The sequence below is a fragment of the Nothoprocta perdicaria genome, unplaced genomic scaffold (assembly GCF_003342845.1).
Source record: "Nothoprocta perdicaria isolate Ctin4 unplaced genomic scaffold, notPer1 scaffold_178, whole genome shotgun sequence".
Lineage (NCBI taxonomy): Eukaryota > Metazoa > Chordata > Aves > Tinamiformes > Tinamidae > Nothoprocta > Nothoprocta perdicaria.
The window spans coordinates 953,390-975,222 of NW_020454960.1; positions in this window are offsets into that span (position 1 = coordinate 953,390).

The following is a 21,833-nucleotide window of genomic DNA, read 5'->3' on the forward strand; positions in this document are numbered from 1 at the left end:
ATTTAGAGCCAATGTCACGAAACTGAAGCCACCTTCAGTGTAAATGCACGTCCTGTTTACAAATGTAGGGAGATTCAGCATAAGCTGTCTTGAAATGGGATGAAAAGAAGACAGTTTTCAGAAAGAGCAGCCATGGTAAAACACTTGGACAGGGCTGCCTGGAAAACTGGGGAGCTTTATCCTTCTACTCATTTCGCTCCCAGGTCATCAGACCAATTCTGCCAGTATTTCATAGACAGCAATAATCAAATAATTTTTGCCAGCTCTGCTCCAAAGCCATGCAAGACCTCAGCAGGCAATTCAGCAAGCGTAGGGAAGAATGGATCAAATGACAGGGTGTTTTCTCCTTACAGGTGTGCAGAAACAGAAAAAATCATGGTGAGCAGCCCCCAAAGCAACCGAACTGTGATCCTCCTCTCACGAGTTCTTCTTCTTGGGGAAGACGAGGCACCTAAAAGACGGTAGAGGGTTTCTACAAAAGGCATTTGGATTCTCCAACCCACTGCAGGTGAGGTCTCCTCCTCCCCGCTTGCCTGCAGGGATTTCCTCAACTGTCACCAAAACGTGAGTGGCAACGAGCTGTCACAGGGAGCGCGCTTCTGACAGGAGCGCAGCAGGGCAAATCCCCGCGGGATTAGGTCTGTGATGGGAATCCAAGACTTGCACGACTCAGTTTGACCCAAATCTGCCGCAGGCCCCCGTGCTGTCCTCAGGAGCGGGTGCTGAGACGAAGATGCCTTGAGTGGGGAGCACTTCTTTCTGTCGCAACCATGTGGGCAAAGGAGGCCAAAACACTATTAATGAAATTGTAAAGCTGAGCTCTCCGTGGAAGTTGTATTTCTCTGCACTTCTTCTATGGGAAAACACAAAAATACCAAGAGTAGCTTAATGGCAACAAGAAGCATCTCAAGAGGACGGGCACAGGAAAGCTGCCAAGCTTCTCTGTTGAGAGATTCCATCTTCTTTCTTGAGGAGTCTATTTTAAGACAATTTCAGTGACCTTACTTACCAGAGATTACGCTGTGCTTCAATTAATTTTTACAGCATTATAATTAATATTTTGGTGTCTGCTGGAGAGCATGCTGAGCTGCGTAAAGCCCACATGGCCAGCACAACGACCAGCGCTATCGCGGCGGCGGCAGGAGGAACAGGAGCGTCCTCGAGCGTCTCATCCCCAGCGCAGGAGCAGGCCCGTTCTGGGGATGCCTCTCGGTAGGGCCAGGAGGAGCAGACCTGGGAAAAGGCTGTGTTTGTACCCGATCTGGGAGCAGGGATATTAGCTGGATGGGCTGCCTGCAAGCACACTTCCTCAGGAGCCTGTGTGAGCGCTCGTGGTCTGCAGAGCTGGTGTGCTTTTTACTGCTTCGACTCGTAATAAAACAGAAGTCCTTACAAAAAAATAAATCTGGGAAGAAGGCCTGTAATTCCTGCTCCATGAATTCCAGGCAGTGTTGCACCTTGGGAGCACAGCAGCGAAAGGAGGTTTAAGCACCGATGGCTCTGCAGCTGCTCACGGCTCCCCGCGCAGGTGAAGCGCCGAAACCCTCTGCAGCAGTTTGCAGAGCCTGCTGCAAAACCCTTCCCACGCTGCAAGAAACCCTCGGGCAGGAGGCAACGAGGGCCGGCTGCACTAGGGACAAGGACAAGGGAACCCTCTGCCTTTCGCTCAGCGTGGAGGGTGCTCGCTCCCACAGCGGCCTCATCAAACACATCGTTACGAACACAGTTACACAGCTGCTCTTCTTTCAACGATTTCCCATTTAATAATTAAATACGAACACACACACGCTGCAAGCCACGTTCACGGCAAACTTGCCGAACGCTGCCGACTCTGGGCTTGAATCGCTTTATGCAGGAAACAAAACTCCCTTTCAGGGCGATGCACAACTTGGTTCTAGAGCTGTCCTCCCTTATGCCACTTACAGTAGTATCTGTCACATTAAATAAAACAAATAAAATAAAAAAGCATCGCTCAGGCAACCTTTCCGACGCCTTGCACGTCGGCGCGTGGCGACGTCTCCTCTGCCGCGCAACAATTCCCACCCAGGAAGGGTGACCCTGTTTTATAATTCACTAACAAAGTATTTACTCGCAAGCTGACTACACATGTTGTACTTAGGTGTCACAGCAGATTACTTGCTAATTACCCCCAGAAAAACCCAAGTAATTACGGCAGACTCGCTCGCTAGCTGGGAAGGGGCTACAGGCAGTCATTTCCATGACAAACAACCATGCCTAGTTGTGGCTGCATAGAGCAAAAAGGAGACACGGCACCAAGCAACCCACTAATCCACTTCTTCAGTGTGCTGCTAGCTTTTGGACATGCCAAAAAACGGGTATGTCCAAAACGAGGGGTTTCCTAACATTTTATCTGATCTTTCAGACCGACAAAAAACATCTTTGCTGCTGCCGAATGGAGAAAATCACATTAGCAGAGCTGATATTCATCAGAATATTTTGAACCGACTATGTGAACTGCTTTTAACTGCATTTAAATCGATAACTCCACTACTGCGGTTAGTTTTATTGAATTGCACGTCCAAATCGCATCATTTCAATTACGCCACGATCCCAGCACTACACTCCACCACGCGCCGCGCTCCTTCGGCTGCAAGGTGCGACCCTCCGCTTTGCTGTCCAGCATCTCGGGCCCTCCGTAGCTTTTTGTGTTGTTCTATTCAGAGAGAGCACCAGGTTTACGCTGCTATGCGAGTACCGTGCTCTTTCCTCGAAAGGGCAGCGTCTTGAAAAGCCTGGGGCTTTGAGAGCCTTCCTTTTTCTTCTTTCAGAAATAAGGAGGACTGGAGGGAAGCCCAAACTGAGGTTTCTAAGAAAAATAAAAGTTAGGGGAAAAAAAAGGCAGACAGACAAGGCAAGACAACTCCTGCCAGGAAAATTAAAGTGAATCCTCAGCCGCTCAGTGTGCGTTTCCTTTCAAGTAGAGACACACTCGTGCACATCCCCAGCTGCTCCACGCTGCAGACGGATCGGGAAGCAATGGGACCAGCCGGAGCTTTCCTGCAAAGCCCATGCTGGGGCTGGGAAAAACACGGCGCACTCAGACCTGACCAGCTTGAAAAAATTCATCTCATATGGACTTTTCTTTTAAATAAGGGAACGTATTAAAAAGGCACCAGAAACAGTGGACATTAAGCCTGAATTCTCCCTACAATCAGCAGCCATTTCCACAGATCGAAGCAGGGTTTTGGTTGTACGGTGACAGGGTTTCTCCTCCCTTTGGAGGGAGTTTCCTTCATTTTTTACTTAACATGTGCAAACAATATTTGCACATGTGAGATACTAAAATTTTATTACTCTTCCCTAGAGAAAAAGCAAGAGGAGAGCAGCCTCACTATATGTATTTGGAAGTTTTGTTACCTGTTAGCATCCATCTGTAAAGAGATAAAAAACCAAAACATACACATGTACACGTATACACACATGTATGTGGATTCTTCAATTCTACATTTTGTCACAAGATGCTTTAATTTTTAGAACATTGTCTCATGGCTTCTCATACATGAAGCTGTCTTATCTTTGGCACAATCATCTCTGACTGGGCTTAGGAGACAGGAAACAAAAAAAAGGCATCGCAGGTACCAGGCGCTCTCGTGCCCTGCCTTGCCAGCAAATAATTTCTGAACATTTGACCAAGTGGCCTCAACCATTAACCCTTCCTAGGGCTTTAGATATGGTGGTGGAAAATACATATCTGCACACACAGACATACATTAAACCAAGTATGACCTGCACAGAAAAGCTTGGAATAGGCTCTAGTTTTCACACCAACCACGGCAACAAACTAATTAAACTAACAAGCAACAAACGAATTTCCTTACTATTAATGTTATGGTCATCACCACTGACGTGCTCAAGAGAAAGCTCCTTTCCTCCTCCTAACGCCAAGCTTGATTTTATTTTTATATATATATATATATACACACACACACACAGGTGTGTGCACAATGTTTTTACATCTGAATATATATATATATATGTAAAATATATATTTTGTAGGGAGTATCTTTCAAAAGCAAAGCCTCAGCTGCAATGAGTGTGGCCGCTAACAGGGCAAAGAACAGAAGTGCACTTTCCCCCTTCTGCAGGCTATGAGAAACACCTTTGCTGGCAATGGGCAAAGCCTCTGCCCATCTCCTGGGCCAAGCCCCTTATTTCACGGCACTTCTGCACTTGACCCACAGCCAGAAATTCATTTCCAGCCGACACGCTCTCCCCGGAGATGGGGGCAGATTTCTGAAACGCTGGTGGGAAAGGAGACCAAGCCATCCAAGGGCACCAGGGAGGGCAGCCCAGGCGCAGAGAGGGGCTCCGGACGGGCCCTGGCACCGAAACGCTCCTGCTGCAAACACGGACAGATGTTGGTTCTTCAAACGCATGTGAAACGGGGCTACCTGCCCACTGAACATCACACGCTGCCATTAGGTCTGCTCCCATTTCTAGGCCATTTTTCCACCAGCAATTAATCCACAAGACTTCATGCACCCCTCATGAGACCCACTGGTTTCGCTCTTCCCCCAAAACATCAGAGATGGGCAGGAAAGGTGCAAGTTACAAGCCTACCTACGAGTGCATTCTGCTGGCGGCCAAGCTGAGCTTGGGCCTCTCGCTCTGCGTACAAATGCTAATTAACTCAACACTAATGCTAATCCTGACATCTGCTAATTAAAAGATCACATCTTCTGCAGAGTCAGCAGCGCTATTCAAATGAAAACATTAGTCAGTGGAAAATTAATAAAAAAATAAATAATCAACAAAGCAGAAATTTTACTCCTTGGTTCAATTAATATCAAAGCGCAGGCTGGGCGTACTCAAGAGCAAGTGTCAGTATTCGCACGGTCTCCGAGACTGTCTGATCCTTTCAGTAAAAAGAGAATTTTTCAGCACGGATTTCTCTGCTCTCAATGACTGTCCACTTTCCCTCTTCTCCCAAACCTTCTTTCTTTAATCCTCATTTCTCTCCAATCGCGGGACCAAAATCCAAGAAAAAGAATCTTGAAATCCATGATGGATTCCTGAAATCCAAGAAAAGCCATCTCCAGCCAGTGCTGGTGGTGATATTCCAGAACTGCCCCCTGGTTAACTACACACGTCAAGCAGGGAGGAAAGAGGAAAAGCAGAACACAAATCCAGCAGAAAAATCCATCACTAGCTTGCAGATGTCTCCATTCCTGGTTCTTTTGAGCAGGAGTGGAGAAATGCTCGCTCAAAACCGAGGGTTCTGTCATGCCAGCAAACCACCAACTGCCAGATGTTGCTGGGGTGCCGGCCTTCGGGGTTAGTTTCTCCACATTTGTCATAAATGCAGAGCCTAAAGTGCTCCATCCCGGAGGGATACACCTGTATCCCCCATTTCCATGGGGGTAAGAAAGGACCAGTAGCAACTGGAAGTTTGACCCCAGAGAACAAGGATGCCACAACGCAGAGCAACAGCTTTCTACGGAGCCTCCTTTGGAGAGGTAAGAAAGAGGCAAGCACCCGTAGCTGCTCTACGCCAGGAGGACACAGTACAAGACGAGACAGAGGGGACAGCCCCAAATAACAAGACGCCCCCCAAAACAAATCAGCTCACCGCAGTAAAACACAAGTCTCCATCAACTGCAGCAAACCCAAAGGCAGAGCTGGGCCAGGACCCAAAGGCGGCTCTTGGCTCATTTAACTCGTCTCCGCTTGAGATCTGTGCAGAATATTTTGCATTTATTGTTTTGCTGTAGCGCAACAAGAGAGCTATTTGCATTTGTCAGAGCCATTAATATTTTCATTTATAAGGAGACCATAAATCAAATTTACTGCCTTTTTAACAATGCTAATCTGAAAATGCTCTCTTCATGTAAGGTGCCAAGGTTTCTTTCCTTTATGTTCTCAGCTCTATCTCCGAACACCGTTTTAATGCAATTGTCATCTCGCTTGCACTTAAAAATTTCCACTCTGGGGAAGTCTTGCCCTGCAATATATCTATGACTAATAATACATTGTGGCCAGCTATAAATTAGTCATGTTGATAAAAGGTCTAACAAAGTTACCAGTATCATTTCATAATGCACAAGCAATATTACCAACTCTGATTTAAATAGAATAGGCAATTCAATCACGAAAAAAAATGTGACAGAGCCCTGCGACAGCAAAGGAACCTTAAATCATTAATGAAGCTAAAACTTTAATGTATGCAAATTAAATTATATATGCATATTTCAGTGAACTAAAAGTTTATGTGCATACTTTACTCAGGAATCTGTCTTGTGATATGATTAGAAAGAAGCAGTGACAATTAAGGTTTTTTTTTTTTTTTTTTTTTTTTTATTACTTTGGACTGTAAAGTCCTCATATAATTTACATTTGCTTATAAAAGGTACAAAACTCCATCCATTAAAGTCGAGTTTGGGATAGCATTGAGAGCCCCCAGCCCTGCTGAGAGGCAGAGCATCATCTGAGCAGCAGCTCTCGCCAGTCTACACCCAAAAGAAAGGCCAAGCACTAACATTTCCCTCTGTTTTACTTAAAACTTTGCCTTTTTGCCCCTCTTCCTGTTATCGGTTTCTCACTGGGCAACCACATAAGATCCAGCAACACAATTAATGTCTCTAAATGCTCACAGCATTGACAGCATCACCTTTCAACCCAACGAGTGGTGAATGAAGGTTCGTCTCTAGTAGTTCTCAGCTCCCGTTTAATATTTTTTTTAAACCAAGGCGGGTGACAATACAGAATCACAATGAATCACTGCAAGGGAAGAAGAAACAGCTGCTATTCCAGGATGGCACTAAACACACCAGTAATGCTATTCTCAGCAGTATGCAAGCCGTAGATGCTAGATAAAACAGAAATTCACAGTATTCCAATAGCACAAACCCTGGAGACTGCACTTGCCCAAGCATTCGGGCTTAAATAAACAAACGAGCAGCAAAATCCTGATTTCACACCAAACTCATCTGGCCGTGCTCCAGAACAGGTTTTGCGCCTCCCAGCCTGGATTTTAAAAAGCAAACAAACAAGAAAGTGCCCCAAATGGCCCAATAATCCACATGGAACACAGCAAAATAGGAATATGAGAAGATAAAAGCACCGTAAGTATCTTATACCCCTACTGGTCACCAAGGATCAGCTCTTGCATCAATCCAAAGGTTATCTTGGGGATGACACCATAAACATCTACTAATGTCACCAAACTACTACTCAAAACAGCTTGGACCACAGTTCACTCAAACAAGTACAATTCACATGCAAGTAAAACTCAGCAGCTAATTGCTCCAGGTTCAGGGTAATACAAAGTAATTTACTGAAATTGCTGGAGTTTCCTCCAGACCTTTTCCACGTCCAGCATAGGACTGATGCTGCCTATGGACCATCCTGCTATTGCTCCCTGTTCATATATGCATTGCCGGAGGTTTGCACACCCTGATATTTTTCTAGGGGAATTTAAAATAAATGTATTTCAAAAAAAGAAGAAAAGTCTTTTAGAAATATATAAACCAACACTACAGAAGCCAGCACAGCTCTAAGAACAGTGTGCGTTACCAGCTGCTGCAAAACCAGAGGGAACACAAGCCCGCACGAAAATAACAGTTAAGGCTCAGGCGACAAGAGGGTAATATTAGAAGCAAAGTCAGTGCTTAGACCAAACCCTTCATCTGTGGCCACTGCTCTCCCCACACCGCTCCCATCTTGCGCCCAGCCTTGATTGGGACCCTCCGTTGGAAACCACAAGGAAACCAATTTTCTTCAGCAAGGAGATTTGTTCAGGCCATTATTTTTCCTTGGAAAATCTACAAACTTCAGAAGACTCACTGAAAATAAGACACAACCAAAACACCATTAAAATGTCACATTTAAATCCCCGGGAACGGGCCTCGGTGTGCAAGCACTGCCCTGGAGAGACAGACTTTGACCTCACACTTCACATCTTTTCCAAACCACAGCCTTGGAAATGCTGGCAACTGTTTATGCAAACTTCAAACAAAAACAACTTTAGAAACACAATTTTAAAAGACACTCAAGGCTAGAGCCTACTGAGTAACCCCGAGGAAAATGTTTTCAAACACCTGAACCAGATTTGCTCATTTTCAGCAAAGGCAGCTGAACATTCTCGTTTTAAGTCTTTTTTTTAAGGCAATGAGTCATACCAAGGCCTTTATCAGCTCTAAGCCCACGTGGCTTGCCTTCGATTTTTTAATTTGATCTGACAATTATGACTGTAAAACGTAAATTGAATTTTTAAAGCCCAGCAAAGCAAATACTTGGCAACATCTGCTTTGTTTTCATTGTTCGTTTCAAACTTGGGCAGAACAAGAGCAGGTTTACGGGATCCCTCATCGTTAGCCGACGGACTGTAGTTAAATACTTCTGTCAGCTCGCTTTTATTACCAAAAAAAAAGGTGAAACTGGCGTTTCGCATTAGGAAAAAGGCCCCCAAAAAAGGGAAAGAAAAGGAAAAAAGCTTGCTTAAGGTCTCTAATGAGGGCACAACCATCCTGACAAGGGTATTGCACAAATTATATCAGCTGTCTGCCCGCAATGAAAAACAACTTGGCTTCTGGCAAAGGCTAAAACGCAGGTTTTGACATTGCAGGAACTTGGCTTGCAAGTTTATCTGCCTCACAGGCTGTAATTAAAAGAGCAGGGATCACTAGCAGCTACCACACACAAATCACAGCATCTCCTCACGGAGGCACTTCCAGCCAATTCCAAACCAAGGATCCAGGCACCTCCTGGAAAGTATCGAACCCAACAGCACAGAGAGGTGGTACCAAACAACTGGGACCTGGGTGAGTGAATTCAGCACAGCTCTGAATTTAGGGTGCAGGGAAGACCCTTTGCTCCCACGTGTTCCTCGAGCCTTGGGAAGGGAGGCTGTGCAGGGCCGAGGCTGAGCTGCGTCCAGTTTTCCTGGTAAACGCTAGGAAGAGCGGGAAGGAAGGGAAGAACAACCCGCTTGACCAGAGGCAGCGCAAGTCAGCTATTTTTTAAACACACATACACATGCACAGTGCATACATAGGGCAGCAAGAGCTCGGATTTACAGGCAGGAGATGTGTTCCCCCGCCTGGTTCATCATACGGCTGCAGAGGCAGATGACAGGATCACAGAATGGTTGAGGTTGGAAGGGACTTTTAGAGATCGTGCAGCCCAACCCCCCTGCACACGCAGGGTCACCCAGAGCAGATGGCAAAGCTGAGGGTCTGGGCTGGAAGCGGGGAGAGCGGCCGCAACCCCCGTGTCACCGAAACATCTGCCAGCTGCAGCTTTCGCTTAAGTGACCATCCAAGAAAGCAGAGCGAGGTGGATTTTTGTCTTTTTTTTTTTTTTTTTTTTGAGTTTTATGAAAAATGAGGCTAATGGGATCCATGGGCACCCGAAGACACATCCTCAGCCTCGTCATTTTCAGACTTTGCAAGGAAAAGGGGCAAAGATGATGTTCCTCAGGCTCGCACATGCCCACCCCATGGCCCACATCAGGAGCCGATGCAACATTTGGAAGGCCACCAAGAGCCTGCCAAAGCATGGGATGGGAACCCTCGCCTTTAGTTCAGAGAGCTACACAGAAAGCAAGCCAGCAGGATCTATCAGTCATTCAAGCTGTGCCACACCTGTATTTATTTTTTCCCATGTTTAAGGTACACTCCTTAGCACTCAGTTCACTTGGGCCCCTTCAACTTTTCGCAAGCTACTCATGGCTCCGCGGAGCCCACGGGCCGTTTCACCCCGTTCAAACCCGGCTCCAGGCACGGGGCTGCCTCAGCTTTGCTGCGCTAGCTCCCTGCTTATCACACGGATGCAAATGGAAACTGGAAACGCACCGCAAGGCCAAGGCGCACGTTTCCCGGGGCGGGATCCACCTCTGCTAACACGAGGCATTTGCAATGGAAATGTCTATCTGGATTTGCCACCTTGGGCTCCCTTTACAGTCAGCGGAGAAGGAAAAAAGAAGTTAGAAATGCTGCGTTTTGTCTGACCTGTTTAAATGCCTCCACAAGGAAGGGAATAGCGCCTTAGAAGGGGCTGCCTCTTCCCATTAACCAGAAGGGCAATGTAAATGACTAGCTGACATGCAGACAGACATCTCTGTTTGGCCAGCTAAACCCAAACTACCTCATCCTTCAGCCTTAAAAACAAAACAAAGAACGAAGCCCGCGGTGGAAACAGGGTGCAGAATAAAAGAAGAAAATTAGAAAAATGCCAATTAGCTGAACAAACAAGCAATGCCTGCTTCCTGCACGCCAGATTTCAGCCCAGCAATAAAAGCTTTTTAATGAGTACATTAACCATTTCAGGCTTAATTGCTAGCAGCCTGCAGCAACGAGGGGCCAAGCACCGGCCACGGTCCTGCCACCGCGGCCCAGTCACGCTCCGTGTGGCAAGGAAGAACTGCCAGCGCCCCAGGAAAGCCAAGCCCGCTCCCCGGGAAGCCCCTCGACACGCTGGGATGAGTTTGCTGGGTCATTTCAGAGAAAAAGGGTGCAAAAACAGAAGCTCCAGCAGGGCAGAGGCAAGACACAGCATAGGCAGCAAGGCACAGGCACATTCCCCTTCTGACCTGCACTTTCCGATAAGGCGCAGTGGGAACAGCAGACACCGGGAGAACTACCTGAATTCAATACTTCTGCTGCTGGCCCCTGCAAGCAAAGGCCTTGCTAATCGTGTGTAAGTAGCAGCTCATGAGCTTCACCTTCTGTCCACAGAGAACCGGCACGAGATGAAGATCTCAAAGTCAGAACCGCTCGGTATTTCTTCAGGCAACCCTACGCTGCCATTCGAGCGCAACCTCAGTGCCTGGCTTGTAACAGCGTTATACAGACCCAGCAGACCAAAGGAATGGTTCCTCGGGAATGCCTGCACCAAGCGGAGTTGCTCAGCTGAAGAGCAGAGTGTCGGGAAGGGTCCGATGGCGCATTCCAGAGCGCAGGCCAGGAGATCGCACGCGGCCTCGCAAGCTGCCACTGCTGCGCTTAAAAGCCGAGGCCTCTCCATTTGGCAATTTCTCCTCACAGCAAATACAGATTTAATTTTGAAAGCAACTAGACATTATGGCCATGAAAGAAATTTCAGGTTCCCTCCGTATTTTAATCAATACCAGGAGTCATCACTAAATAACTTTTCATATATCCCTTCATCTGTCTCTATACTGAATGGGGCAGAACTCTGCAAGACTCGAGCAGATTCACTCCAGCCTAGTCTGGAAAATTCACTTGAGATAAACAGAGGAAAAACCCTAGTCCACGGGGTTCAAATGTCAATTTACATCTAGTTTTACTCAGATACTCTGTATCAAAAAGCTGTAACAGCAACTGCCTTGAATCAACGGAATATTTAAGAAAAATCAAACAAAAACAACCCACTAGATAACCTCTGCTGGTCTCCACCCACACGCACAAACTAAGGACCTTTCCACACCATTCAGAACATTTTAGAGAAATGGCCAAAGTCGGGGCCTAAAGGACAATGGGACCAACCTGTAGCTCTCAGCAGATCCCTCTAGGGGTAAAGTGTTGAGGTCTCACCAGCAGTTGAGTTCTCCATACCAAAAGCACTGATCAAAGTCAAAGAGAACAGCATGCCAGCCGATTATTATTTCATCTTGCCCTCGTTCACAACAGACGAGGGCCAAAGGCTACTGCTCTAAAGTTATTTCTATAAAGACATATATATATACATAAAATATATATTCTCTGGTGATGAGTCATTACCACCAATTTACCTCTGAAGCTTTCCTCACTGGCCGCAACATTCAGAGTTTACTAGACCAGCTTACCTTGCAGCAGATCAGATGCAGAGTTGACTATGTGTTGAATTCTGCAGTTGTCCACCCTCATTTTACTGACCAACTGAGAGCATAAGGGCACTGTTACTAAAGCTGTGCTTTAGCTTGCAACTGCATTTCCTATGCAGAATCACAAAATCAATGTCCCTTTGTTTGTTTTGCTTTGCTGACTTGTTTTGTATTTTGCTCTGTGTCACCCTTTTTTTCAAGAAAAAGGCTAGTAGCAGGGCTAGTAAGCAAGTTTGCACACTGAAACCTACCCCAAGAAAGAAGAGTGCCCAGCTGCAGACCTACAAAAGAGCCCATCTTAAAGCAAGCACAATGACCTTTCCCTGTGAACTACATACAGATCAGCTACATTTCCCAATACAGAGCATAAACAGACCCACAGCATCGGTGCCGCACAAGCAGAAAGCAACACGGAAGCACCCGGCTGCCACCAAAAAGACTATGGAAGATGAGAATACTCTTTAAGATTACAAGTTCTCTCTCATCATTGGAACACAGTAAGAAAGGGGAACACACAGCGAGTGCCCGCATGCCCTATGATTTGTGTCAGCCCTCAAGCGGCCTCCCGCGCTTGATGGGACTCCCATGAAGACCTGCTTAAGGAGACGAGCACTGACCACATCTGGCAATTCATGGCAGAAGAGACTAGAGGTCTTTGTATGGTTTTTTGGTTTTACTTTTATTTTCCCCCCCAAAAATCCCAGTATCTCCAATTATCTAGCCAAAAGATAACATTCATGCACATGTCTGATATGCCACTCGACGTGCCAGCATGGAGGTCCTGCTTCTGCACCGTGCAAAGCTTGGCCCGAGCACAACACTCATGCACAACCAGACCCTGATTCTGCAAAATCAGTGTCAAAAATAGCACCTTAAACATGTGATGCAAAATATGACAGTTTTCCTGCATGTGCATCCTATTCGTGCCCCTGCGCACCTGCGCTCTCCTCTCTCTCCTATCTGATTGCAGCTCCCTACACCCCCCAAAAAAAGAGCCCAAACCCAAAAGCACCCCAGCTATCTCACTGTCATCTATTATTCAAGAAAGGTCTCACTGAATAAATGCCTGTTCAGAGGCTCTAAACAAATTTCATTTCTGAACACCACTGTCTGCAGCCCAGCGGGCCATTTCACCAAGATAAGATCACACATTTAATCAAACGCTTCAAAAAAGAAATACACACCGAGTTTGCTTAATAACGTCAAATAATAAAAGTGCAGCGCTGGCAGCATACTAATTTTTCGCATTCTTTCTTCTTTGAGGGTTGGCTCAATAGTCAAGGTCAACCGTACATGGGATTTCTTCTAATTAGGGTTTCTGGTAAAGGCTGGACCTGCGTGCTCCCACCACTTAGCCACTGTTTTGCCCAAAATGAAGACATCTCGCTTTCGTTTTGAATTAAATCACTGCAGTATCCCACCCAAGCGGGCCAGACAAAAGCATGTCCCTGTGTTAACTCAACAGAGAACCTACATGAAAGACAACAAAAAATCCACATCTTTTCTGGTCAACGAGGAACCACCCACACACAAGTCTGTGGTGTTTAAAAAAAAAAAAAAAAAAAAAAGGAAGAAAGATCAAGATTATCTGCTCGGTGTTCGGCTACAGCTCCTGCTAGAGCAAACCAGAAACATATCCAAGTCCGGATTAGGGGTAAATCTGTCACTCTTAGGTCAACATAAGCTTTGCCACTTTATTGTCAGAGCAAGAGGACCTGTGCCATCTGCAGTGCCACACACCAGATTTCCATCATACTCATCTGTTATCTGCTTATTGTCTAATGAATACCTTTTATTATCATTACTATTAATTTTTAGATTGCCAGTTCTATTACAGAAACCGCTTCTCTGAAGAAGCCTGAACCCTGGCTGGCCTGGCTCTCCTTCCCATGGATGGGGAGGGTTGAACAAAAGCTCACACACAGCTGACCTCAAACCCAACTCAAAAGAGTTTTCATCCTGACCTACACCCAGGCCATCCCCTGTCCTCCCCTATCCCACCTTCCCAGGGTTATGCTGGGCTCACATGGAAAGAGGAAGGGATTAAGCACTAGTGCCCTGGAGAAGACAACCCACAACGTGCTCTTCCCAAAGCTGGAGGGAGACAGCAAGGTCTTGCTTAGCGATAGTCCCTCCCTGTATTTCTTCCTGTACAGCTTTGATTTATTTGCTGCATTTTAGCAGCCTTCCCCTCCGAAGCCACCCGTGGTATCTGCAGAGGCCTCCTCTGCTCCCCCGTGTCAAAACGCATGGCACAGGCTTTAGAGAGACTCGTTGCAGGAGCTGACCTACTTGGGGAGATCCATACAGCGCACTGCGATTGTAATTGGGGATCACTCACCAAAAGGGCACGGGTTGTCACTCAGGGCGCTGTAGGGACTGCGTTTCAAAGACCTAGTGGAATTAATTTTACGGGGAGACCTGCATCGTTTTGGAGTCATACGCAAAATAAGCAGCACTCGAGCGTTCCTGTCTGGCCCCTCACAAAAAAAAAAAAAAAAAAAGAAAAAAGGGAAAAAGAAAAAAAAAAACCCTGCACACACCTGCATCCATTAAAGATAATCTAAAATGACATTTTTCTTGAAGAAGACAGTGCTATGGGATTTGAAAGCGCAGTAGTCGCATCATAATTTCCCTTGGAAGGAAGTGGCATAGATACGCCACGCTTCCAAATGATTAAAGGCCCTGATTGCAACATCCTAAGTCTGGAGGAACAGCAGCTTAGCTCACGCACGCGGCTCCGGCAAGGTCGTGCTGCGGCCCAACGCCCTGTCGAGCCACCTGTGGCACGCGGGAAGCCCGAGCCGGGTGTCCTTTGGGTAACCTGAAAAACAACTACGTGCTGCTTGACTGTGCATCAGTTTGGCAGGCCTGCAGCACCCTAAGGTACCGAGTAACTAAGGACAAAATCCAAAAGCCTTTCAACGCAATAAATAAATAAAGGCAAATCAGGATGATATTTTGGGATACACTGCAGACTTTGCGTGCCTTGCTTAAAGAAAAAAAAAAAAAACACCTTGCAGAGAGTGACACTGATTCGCACCGTGCTGAAACGATGCAGCATCTGTCAACACACGGGAGCAAGGAAGGGCAGGAAAGGAAAGGAGAGAATGGAGCGTTGCACCCCTCCTCGGCTGTACCCAGCAGCGAAACCTATTCACAGAGAGGGCAGCGATGGGCTCTTTCTTTCCCTTCTCCTCCAGCAGTCTTTAGAAGGGCTTTGAGGGAAGGAGGGGAAAGAGGGAAAAAAAATAAAAATAAAAAGGAAAAGGCACCCCCAGCCCTGAAAGCTACTGAAAAGCTGCCTGCAGGGTCAGCATTCAGGGTACCCACCCAAGCAGAACATCAAAACCCGGGCTCCGGGCCCTCCCTTGTTCTCCCAGGCTGAAGCTAATGCCGACTTTCGGCAGCACCCCATGCAGTCCCTTCCACTGTGCTGGTCACCAGCCCATGCAAGCTGGCATTTAAAAAACAAATAAATAAATAAATGTCAATGGCTTTCTCTTAAGCCCAGCCTGAAAGCCACGTTGTTGCATTCCGCAAAAGTGAAGCGGAATTTCAAATATGCACTTACGTATTCCTACCATATCCATTTTTTAAGCTCAAGCAAGCGAAGCTTCCAGCTGGCTCAGCTTCTCGGGCAGGATTCACACCTCAATCCACATGCCCCCTGACAGAGCGATGCTGCTCGCAGCACCTGAGCTAGATGAGCCCAAAGGCAGCTAGAGTATCTGTCAGGATATGCACATACTCCTTACCCAAAGGCAAATTTTATCATCATCAGGAGAGCTATGAGAATCACTTCCACCATGCAACGATGTCTCTACTCTGCTTTCTCTGAAGGAAGGAGAAGAAATTAAGACAGGCTTGGAATTAGCAACTTCAAAACGCAAGCAGGCCACCAGCACAAACAAGCAAGGACCGGCACTGACTCCGGTAGTATCTGCAACTGCTCAACGTATCTGGAAATCTCTTCATTTTATTTCGGCATCTGAAGAGCAACCCAGCAACTTGGTCAAAAAGTTTGAAATTGTAGCCAAATGTATCTATTTTTTTTATCACCCATCGCTATAGCTGTGTCTCCAAGACTTGAGCAAACACTCAGAAAAAATATATATGTATCTCCTTCTTCAGTTTATTAACAGCATTTAAAAAATTCTGTGCATCATCAGCACAGAACAAGGGCAAGCAAGAACTACATATACATGCACATTAGTAGATATACACATACGCATTATGCATACAGGTGCATTTAGGTATACAGGTATGCAGATTTTACATTTAAGTGTCCTTCCTTCCAAAGTTGACCAAGATAAAGCAGCACTCATATATATCTATAAATGCATATATACACACACACACACACACATATGGTAATACATGAACGCAGTTAAGACACTGCACTGGTCAGACAGTTTCTACCTCCCCAGGTTGGAACAATGTCCATTCATTCAGTATCCTCACACCTGTAACCAGATTCTCAGTTCTTGAGGAGTGGGAAAGGTTAAAAGTGTCAATAGAGAAGGGACTTATTGCACAAACCCCTATGCACTGCATGTGACAACAACTATTACAAGCCAACTACTTGTCATTGGTCTATAGCACTCAAGACACTGAAGAGAGCTCTGGTCTAAACCCAACACCTTTGGAAGATGCTTTGGAAAGGCTCTACCAAGACTGAAACCTTTACATGGGACTGCAGAGTGCAGCGGTTCGTAAGTACATCTTATGCACCAGTTCTGCAAAAACACACGCAGCCATAGGCACTTCATTTTACCTTTGAAAGCAAACATTCATGTTGTTCCTTCGAGTTTATGACATTTTATCCTAAGATCTCGCAGTGCAGAGCTCCACTGCGAAGTCTGGAATCAATGACTTGGACCTTCACCAGCTATAAATCAGTGCATCTGCTATTAAATAAGTAAAGCTATTGCAACTAGTAGGAGCAAAGGTTCCAACCTATCCATTCCAAACACAATGCAAACAAATAAATGAACTGCAGAGGTTCCCTGTCAGGTGTTCACTGCAACGGATCACAGTTCTGCTACAGATTGCAGCAGCAAGTTGGAGCTGCAGGGTTTAAAACCATTAAAATTCTTCCTACTTAATTACTCACATGTTGAACAAGGTGCTTATCTAAAAAAAACTGTGAAATCATATGTTAATAGGGGCTTGGCATATTACTATTAAGTGTTGAATTACCATCTCTGGTAAAGATAGTACCACACAATTAGTAGAACCGCAATGGGTGAGAATTATTTTTGAAAAGATACTGTAGATAAAAGATCCTAGAGCTATCCAGAATCAGCCTCTGTCAACTGGGGCCAGAAAAAAATTTGTTTCTCCATCTTAACTAGTGATTATTCACATAAGGGAAAAATAAATAAATTAAAACCAGCCACAGAACTACTCACTCACCAACCAAGACCTGCAGAGGAGATAAACCAAGACGGGACCCAATAGCTTCAGGTTTGGCTAAGGTGCCCTTGTGTCCCGTTTTATCGAGGTACTTGCAATGCAAGGTCACACTGCCATTCCAAAGGCCCCGGATGGCATTCCTTGCAACGCACTGTTTATGACAAATTCCTCCTCTCTCCCCGCTGGCAGGTGGAGCAACTCCCATTGCAGCCAAGTATTTTAAAGTATAAAGTGTTTGTCACGGTTCAGACAGGCTACAGGGGGAAAAAAAAAAAAAAAACGTATCATGTCAAGCACTGTTTAATAAATAAAACAGTGGTCCTGAACAAAATTAAAAAATAAAATTACGTTTTTAATCGCCTGAAAGGCAATTTCCTTCCTGCGGCTACAAATGCTCAGTGCAATGACTGATAAATGCCTCTGACTTGCAGCCAAAATCCGAAGGCTCTTTGAAAAGCCCACTGAAGAGAAACCTAAAGCGTACACACAGGGCCCGTTATTTTCCCAAATTCGCCTGCTGTCTCGGCTTAGCCAATGCCATCCCAGAGACACCTTCTGCAGGAACCACAGGCGCTGTCCCACTTCATTACTCAGCAAAGAGCACCCAGTCATTTCCCCAGGAGCAGCGGCCGTGCACGGACTGCTCGCAAAGTCCAGCACATCCCACTGCTGCCCAGTTGCTATTTGGCAGCACTTTGCTGAACCCCAGAGGCGTTGATGCATTTGGGGAAGAGCTGCAGAAATCAAGGTGTCTTTGGAGGAGCTGTTCTATAAAGCAAAGCCTGGGCTGCGTGCAGGTATTCAAGAAATGCCTGCAGGCTCAGCAGCTTAAAACAGGCCATGGGGTAACGGCTTCAGCAGAACTGCCCCACGGGTTGGAGCAGGAGGTGGCTTTCCCTGTCACTAAAGCAGCCAAGATATAAAAGTGGATACTTAAGAGGAAGCTCCTCCTATCCTGCCTCAGCAGCCAGCTTTGAGACGCTCCCACTGCCTGTCACAGAGTGCTGGAGATCTCCGCAATGAGACAGGCTAGAAACACGAACACGCAACCAAAGCAGGGATTAAAGAGCTAGAGACTACGTGCTGGCAAGGACCCTGGCAGAGACTCGAGGGTGGCCAGGACCCCACGACATAGATGATGTGGCCATAGGCCAGCAGGCCACACTGCTCTTCCGCTTCCACAATGTTTCCGTAAACACTCCAGGCAATGTCAATTATACATAAACACAGAGCTCTGAAAGCATTTCCTACAGGTGCAGCACACAGCACATGCATATGGGTGAAATTTGGTTCCATGCTGCATTTCTAGCATTCATGTCCTAGTTATTAGACATTTGCTGTCTAATTAGAAAGGGAGTAAAAATCTTTTCAGAGCTTCAGCACAACTCAGCTCGATGAATAAGGCAAAGTGGCAGGACAAAACTTCCTTACGTTGCAGGGCTGTCTACGTTTCTCAGCATTCTCCCCCAATACATGAACAAGGGCTTGTTGTTAGAGCAGGTTCAACATCACCTCTCCAAAAGAAATCCTTGACTTGTTTTTTCAAGTCTTTCAAGATGCTCAAAAAAGTGTGATGCTTGATTAAAGGAGAAAAAAAACAGAGAGAAAAACACTAAAATTCAATTCTAGCACAGCCATCAAATAGCATAATTTTAAAAGTTTAAAGCACAAACAGTGCCCATCCTTCCTATTTCAGCTTCTTCACAATCCATGCTAGCTTCCCAAGTTCCACCTCCTCCATCCCTCTCCAGCCCTTCCTGTGAACAGCACAGTCCACGCGAAGCAGTTTCAGTCGACCACCACTGAAGTTTAAGGGAATAAACCCAAACCCTCGTCTGCGAAGGCGCCGTCTGCCCGAGCGCCTCCTATTTACTCGCGCTGATGATGCGCTCGCTCGTGCTCGGAATGTGAAAAATCCCCGTCGCAGCCTCACGCTGACAGGAGGACCCGTGCGAAAGGTCACGCGTATTCATCTCGAGAGCTGCCTCGTAACTCAATCCGCCCGCCTTTAAATCTTTATTCTTGTTTGCTAGAGTGGCTGCTTCCATAATTCTTGAAGAGTAATGGAAACAAGGCGACCTAAGGGAACGCTATGAGCTAAACAGGTTCATGCAGCACATCAGCTAAGGGATTGGGGAGGAGGCCATCAGGAGAAGGTGGCAGAAGACAATCAGACACGAGTCTCAATCTCAGGGTAAGCTCCTGCATCAGGTCCTTTCTTCAGGACCCACTGGCGGTGACAATCTGGCCTCAGGGTGCAGATGAGCCCCATCAGCTCTTGCCCATGCCCCTCCATCCAAAAGTCAACTTCAACATGGTCAGAGCAGCCCCAGAGCCAAGACTTGCCGGCCTGAAGCAGCATTAAGCATCCTACAGCCTCACACAGCAGAGCTCAGTGTTGTTCTCATCATCACCAGGCATCTTATGCAGAAATTAAATGTAAATATTAAACAAATACTCTTCTAGAAGGAGCCCCCAGAAAAACAGGAGGGGGGGGGGGAAGGGGAATCATATTTTGATGAATAATAAAATGGTGCTGAACTTAGGAGTCATTATTATCTTTGCATCGACTTGGGTTGTGTGGAAACGCACCCACGAGATCCACAGGAACCCACTCGCTGTTCTGCTGGCCAGTGCGGACGCCCCGCGGCTGCCTCCCAGCGAAGCGAGCTACAGCAGGCGGGAGCGGCCACACCGGAGCGCCGGCGCCGCAGCGGCTTCAGCCGCCACACGGGCATTACACGACTTCTGCTCACGCTGTGTCTGCTGCAAGCCGAGCCCGGCCGTTCCACCCTGGGAAAAACGCGGCTTTCCAACAGGAAGAACCCCAGCCTCAACTTGGTCACCCACCATCGACAAGGACACCAAGATTTTCCTCTTCCCCTGCTCCGGTATCCTTAAAGAATAAGCGCACGTTTTTTGACAGCATCCTCTAACCAGTAACACCTGCTTTACCCCATAAAAATGCTGGGTTTGTGCGTGTGTTGGGGGGAGGTTCTTTTCTTTTTTTTTCCTTCTTTTTCCCCTCTAATGAATGCACAGTAGAAGCCTGTTCATATCGCAGACCCCGGGAAACGATGATAAATGAGCTCCACGAAACGCACACCGCTGCTCAACGCCGAGCGACCCGGATCGGCCGCGCTCGGAGGGATGGCATCCCAAAAAATGAAAACGGAATTCATTTATTTGTAACCAAAAAGAAATAAAAATATTAAAAACAAATCCAACCTTCACTGAAGTTATCTTTGAAAACTCAATCCAAGGCTCTGGAAAAACGAAACGAAAAATAGAACAAAATAAATCAGTGCCACAGCAGAGGCAGAAACGGCAGCTCGCAGGCTCCCTCTCCGCCGTGCATCCAGACACAGATGGCATTTTCACCCTTTTCTGCATCTCACGCTCCTCCTAAGCAGCTAGTTGGCTGCGACCTAGCCTGGGAGAGTGGAAATGCTGATACCTCCTAAGGAGCGATCCAAGCAGGGGAGTAAATACAACAGGCGTCGGGCGCTCGGGCTAACGCTATGGGCACACCACAATTTTTCTGCTGCTGCTAAGGCAACTTGTATGCAACCAAAATGACCCGTACACCTTTCGGGAAGCCAGGAGCAGCTTTCCCACCCAGCGATGCCTCCTGCAAAGGCAAATGCAAACAAACCTCCGTGCGGCTAGAAGCAAAGGGGGGAGCGAAGGCTTTAAGAAAGCCAAAGCAAGGCGGCCAGCTGGATGCTGGCGGTGCCCACGGGACGCGCTTGTGGCGGGCGCTGCACCGACATCCCCAGCAGCAGCGCGGAGCGCAGCGAGCCGGGGACGGAGGCGGCGGCGGCCGGGCGAGAAAAGCCTCATTCCCCAAGTTGCAAGGAGGCTGCTGCAAGGCGGGGTGGGGAGGAAAACGAGGCGGCGAAGGAGCCGAGGGCTTCCCAAATAAATAATTGAAGGAGGGGGGAAGCTGGTGGGGGGGGAACGAGAGGAATGCGATGCTGCTCCCCCGCCGCCACGCACGCGGCCCTTCCCGCCGGGGCAGCGCTGCCCCCGCGGGGAGCGGCAGCCTCCGACACGCCGCGCGCGACGCCTCTCCCCGCGGCACCGCGAGCCCCCCGCGTGGGGCGGGCGGGGGGGGGGGGGACGATGGGGGGCACACGGGCCGAGGCGGAGGGTCCCCCCGTCCCCACACATCCCCGGGAGCCGCCCCGCGCGCGGCGCCCCCGGCTCTACCTGCGCGCGGCGGCCGCGTCCTCCGCGGCGGGCGGCCCCTCGGCGGCGGCGGCGGCGGCGGCCGCCTCCCGTCAGCTGCTCCATCGCCGCCGCCATCCAGCCATGGCGGGGGGGGGGGCACGGAAAATAACGGGGGCGAAAAATAATAATAAAAAATAATAATTAAAAAATAATAATAAAAGAATGAGGGGGGTGGAAGGAAGGAAATTGAAGGAGGGGGGGACGGGGTGTCCAAGAGAGGAAGGAAAAACAGCGGCTCGCGGCTCTCGTCGCCTCCTCCTCCTCCTCCACCCGGGGCAAGTTCAGAGCCAGGCTGCGGCCGCGGAGCCGCCGCCGCGGCCGGGGCGCCTAATCTGCGGCGGGCTCATTGCCGCAAAGCAAAACCGGCAGCAAAAAAAAAAAAAAAATTAAAAAAAAGGGA